We start from the raw sequence: 5,257 nt of genomic DNA, 5'->3' as shown, positions 1-5,257 counted from the left end.
GAGGGGACCGTAAATAAGGTGAGAGAGGAGAAAGCTCTCCATTGAACATAATCAACTAGATCCTTTAGACTCACATCCATCACTCTTGTCTGTACAGGAACAGTGAGGGGTCCAAGGTCAGGTCAAAGTAGTTCCCTTTAACCCTGCTCTAACACAGCCTATGCCTGGCCCACTTTAACAGTGTGCTATTGGGGAGAGTGGGATAAACAGAATAAATTAATAAAATAAAAAGAAATAAATAAACTTCATGCCTGCATCACATAATTGCCTACAGTACTTAGAGATGATGAGTGGTGCTTTAACTATACTTACGAGTGCCAACTGCTTCCCAATGGGCCCCAATGATAAATTAGCATTACGGTAATTTTAACATTATCTATTGGTGCATGTAAACAATATGCATATGTGTCAAATCAAATACAGTTTTGGGTGGTGTCTTTGTAAAGGGAAGGTACAAACAATTAATATTAGCTTACAAGTGCAGTTTAACAAAAGCGTTCTTTAATGTGCAATCTGAAGCCTACATGATCTGATACAGTTCCTTGAGACCTGGTTCCTGCAGTTTTTACTTTGCCCTTACCTTGAATCAGAACTAATCTTCTAGTGATTATGACAATGTGAGCCAGGTTTGGATTCAAGGGCCAAGATTTAATATCAGGGGCCATTTGACACAGGTCTTTAAATGTGAACAGGGTGCTTCAGAATCCAATCAGCAGACTGTTCTCTGTTATGTTCAGCCACACCTGCTGTCAATAAATAATACCAAAGCCAAGGCAACAGAGAAGTTATTAAACAATATCATTTCAATTAAGTAAAAAAAAAAAGAAAATGTGCATGTGGGGGGTTGGCTTCTCCACAAAGTCCTAAAGTAGTTTTAATGGTCAGCAGCTCCAGTACTTAATATTTTCTTTTCATGCCAAAAACTAGCCCAGTTCATTTTACATAAAATTACAAAAATCTTTTTTTTTTCCTCCTGGTTAAACATGACTGCAAGTTACTGAGCTTGATTACTTTAAGGGCACTTGCCATTTTAAACCATGCTCAAATTCTCCTAGCCTATTACAGTCAGAGGCTCTCAAGAGGTCTCTTCTGCTGAGGGATCAGAAAGTGAACAATGAGAATGACTGGCACATTTGTGAATGATTAAATGATGCCTAAATCTGGGCTTATTGGCTCTTCAATTATTCACTCTTTTCCCATTACATTTCATTTCTTACCATCAAAGCATTTCATTACCATTCCGAAACATTATAAACTGTATAAACCTTTTTTTTTTCTTTTTTTTTTCTGTGCGGAAAGAATTACAGGACTTTGACTTTTGATGCAAAAAGGTGCTACATACTTCTAAATTAGCTACAAAAGAACTAGAAAGGGACTTAGATAAAGACCCATTATTTGAATAGCACATTATTATAAAATAAATTATCACAAACTGATAAATATCATCAACTTAAGAGACTATTGTAATACTGTCCACTAATAGGGATGCACAATTAGCAGTATTAATTAGCATCAAAATTTTGGTTAAGCGGAAATCCAGCTAATACCTCCTTTGTAAATGCAATCTGCACCAAAATGCTAAAAGCTACCAACTATGCCCCTAACAAAAAAACTAAAAAACTCTCTTTGCTGTGCTGAAAATATCATCAACTACACTGCTCAGTCTAGATATTTCAGTTCATCATTCTGGAAGTAGGCTTAAGAGGTCTGATTAAACCGCAGACATTTCCACATAGTAAGCTCTGACAGCAAATGGAAATGTCCCTGTTCATCACATCTGACAACCGCAACCACATTATCACCCAATCACAATTAAGACATCCCTTCTTCCCACTGTTAGTAAGTTGCCTCAGACAGACTCTCCTCTTCTGGTAACATTGCTATATTTTTTGCATAGTATGCTTTTGAGGTAAAACACTTTTCTTTGTCATTTTTGACCATTTTCTCCATAACATATGGATGTGTCATGCAGAATTAATGTTTTCTTACAATATATATAAATAATCCTGGGCTATATTATATTTGCCATGTGCATTATAGCTGGATACTGTCATTACATTGAGAAATAGCAATATCTCTAATCAGAGGATTGTAATAACAACATAATACATAATACTCCAAGCAAAAAACAAAACAAAACAAAACAAAACAAAACAAAAGAAAAACAAAAACAAAAACAAAAACAAAAACAGAGGCACATCACTCGGGTAAAATGATGAGGCGTTCACTCTGTGAAAGCGTGCCAGTGTGTAGTATATACAGCAGCCTGCTGCCTTGCTTCATGTTTACTTTGTTTCTACCCATTTATTTTTCATACATCTAAAACTGAGATCTCATGAATGCCACAATAATGTATGGAGTCAATAACATAACACACCTGCAAAAAATCCAGTTCTCTAGACATCACTTAAGCCCAAGCCTTTTATAAATTACACTGTCAGCGGAAATTTTACTGGAAACTTCTGCCTATGATTAGACTTCATCTATAATACTACTTGGCCCTAAGAGTTCCCAGCAATTACACACTACAGCACCAGGCTACTTGGTTTGAGTTTATCAAAATTAAATAAATAAAGTAGCAACAGAGAATAATAACAGGTTTCATATCTCCACTGGCTGTTACTGAATGTAGGCCTATGTACAAAGGACACTTCACAGAGATACATATTAAAACACCCCATACATGTTGGGGAGGACAAGCGTTTCCTCAGATATTTCACTGAAATGTTTTGTTTGTTTGAAAGCATGCAGTTTGGCATCTGTCTTTTGACAGACTGAGGATAGTGTCATGCTCCTGGTTTGTTGTCATGCATGCTTCGGTGCTTCAGTCACAAGCAAGCAGAAAGTGAAGGGGCTCTCTCCATCTCGCTCGCTGCGACTCTTTCTTTCTGTCCGGACACGAGGAGAGGAGCTGAACACATCCCCCTCCTGCTGGGCCAACATTTGCAATCACTGTGGTCCATACACAGGCTGCACATGAGTCTATATACCAGTGTTCTAGCTGCATACTTACGCTGAAGGTATCTTTCTCACAGCGTTGAGTCTAACAGTCATTCTATAGGGAAATGTAACATTTACAAAAACCAAATACGGGAAAAAGCTCTACACCAACTCTTAGAGTAAAAGCCAGAATACACTTTTGCTTTTTCAAGATGAGGCACCTCTAGCCTACTGTAGCCTACTGAGTGCACACAGCTTTTCACACTTGCACTCTAAACTAAAACACAGGGCTAATAAACCTTGAAATGGAGATGTGATTGTGTTCTATTTCAGATTTTCCCTTTCTCTCACAGTGTTCCTCACAGCGTACATGTGGGGAGCTTGGGAACAGAGCTGACAGCATGACAGATAAATGCACTGTTTTAGGGAGAGAAGAGAGCTAGGCATACTTCTGAATCCCAAACAAGAAAAGATATGACAGGGAATCTCCCTACTTCCGAAGCAGGTGACTGCAACTTGGAATTGTTGCATCGTTTGCAAAATCAACTCGTAGCCAGCGGATATTTGTTTCAACAAACATAAATACCATGCTGTCTGCATGAGAGAGAAAGTGATACTTAATCACAGATTTTACATTCAACCTGCTTTTATAGGCATAATAATACATGCAGGAAAAAATGACAATACTTAAAAGAATTTCATAAAAGATTCAAATAAGAAAATAACATTAACATCTCCGTCCTACCGCAACTATGAGTGGTTGTGTATTTGTGTATGACATGAGATGTGTTTGTGCGCACATGCACGTGTGTGTAGAAGATGACAGAGAGAGACTTGTATACTCACAGTTAGAGCTGTCAGGTCACTCAGGTCCGGAGCTGTATCAGGGACTCATCCTCTCACTGCTTATCCCACCGCAGGACACAAAGACAGAGCAAAAGAGAAAGGGGGGAGGGGAGAGAGAGGGAGAGAGGGAGAGAGGGAGAGAGAGACAGAGAGAGAGAGAGAGAGAGAGAGAGAGAGAGAGAGAGACAGAAACAGGAAGAGGGTCTTCCCTCCTCTCCAGCTCCACACGCTTGTACAAGTAAGCCGAAGGGAGAGAGCGCGAGACACAGATAGAAACAGCAGGAGAGAGAGAGTGTGGTGGATCGGAGGGAGAGTGGGATGGGTGTACGATGCAGTCTGCTCGCCGGTCCTGGAAGAAAGCGAACATCAGAATCAGAGCTGCTGCTTCTTTGCCGCGCTGTGCGTGTCTTCACACATAGCTGGGAGCCCAGTGCGGTCAACCACACGCGTCTGCAGTGTGTGTATACACACAGGCACACGCACGCGTGCACATACACATACGCACGCACGCACGCACGCAGGGGGTGGGGGTGTGTAGTGCCTAGGCATTCACTCACTGGCTGTGCCTTACACTGTGAGAAACATCAGAGAGAAGGAGTGTGTGTGTGTGTGTGTGTGTGTGTGTGTGTGTATGTGTGTGTGTGAGTGAGTGGGAGAAGCAGGGAGAGAAGGAGGGACAGAAAAAGCGGGGGAAGGAGGAGGAGGAGAAGACGCGCTGACAGTTTCAGGCGAGCTTCTCGCTTGTTCTGAGCACTAACGCAGGCTGACAGGCACTGAACGACAGAGGCTTCGCTCCCCTAGCCTGCCTTGCCTCTCCCTCTCCCTCAAAATCACACTCACCATAAACATACACACACTCTCTCCTTTAACGTCACACACACATGCGCACGCACACTTAGCAGTCATGTGTTCAGCTGTCTTGGAGTTACATTGAGAGAGATGCCATGTGTGAGAGCACCCGTTGAACACTCTCTGATGCTGCACTCTCTCTAAAGTGTGTGCATTTTCTCCTGAGACAATTTGTAAATCGTGCATTTTTAAGGGGTAGAGAGAAAGAAGCATTTTTGTTTTAATGCTCTGAAGGTATGACATGGATGTGGCTCAGTGATGGTTTAGATTTTAAATGTAAAGTGCTGTAACTCCCATGCCCCCCTGCACATCTGTTTTAAATCGTCACGGCAGACTCCACTCCACTGATTTCCATTAAAAGACAAATTGGCAGCATGAACCCTGATTTTAACAGGGTTATTTCATTTTATCTACACTCTCAGAAAATGTCTCATCACCTGATTAAACATCACCATTACATCTGTATCATCGCTATCACAATAGCATTTACTGTTAATTGTCATTATCATCACGTTAAGTACACATTTCCGTCTGTGATGTACAAAATATGTCCCCATTCCAAAAATACTTTGTGGACTTTTAGCATGTATTTCTGTATCCTGGTCCAGCTCTGAGACTCAGC

General features: G+C 40.9%; 1 protein-coding gene across 5 annotated transcripts in view; it reads right to left on the bottom strand.

Annotated features, from left to right (window-relative positions):
- Positions 1-4,233, bottom strand: part of rbfox3a (RNA binding fox-1 homolog 3a) — a 292,617-nt gene extending 288,384 nt beyond the window's left edge. For 2 of the 5 annotated variants that reach the window (XM_035533347.1, XM_035533348.1), the window contains exon 1: positions 3,787-4,230. The gene's annotated coding sequence lies outside the window, so the exon portion shown is untranslated. Of the gene's footprint in view, positions 1-3,786 lie in introns of all 5 variants that reach the window. The other 3 variants (XM_035533351.1, XM_035533349.1, XM_035533352.1) reach the window with 2 other exon arrangements.
- Between the last annotated feature and the right edge of the window lie 1,024 nt (positions 4,234-5,257).

This window comes from Electrophorus electricus, chromosome 14 (genome assembly GCF_013358815.1).
Source record: "Electrophorus electricus isolate fEleEle1 chromosome 14, fEleEle1.pri, whole genome shotgun sequence".
Lineage (NCBI taxonomy): Eukaryota > Metazoa > Chordata > Actinopteri > Gymnotiformes > Gymnotidae > Electrophorus > Electrophorus electricus.
The sequence above is the reverse complement of the archived record's forward strand: the minus strand, read 5'-3'. Positions and strand labels throughout refer to the sequence as shown.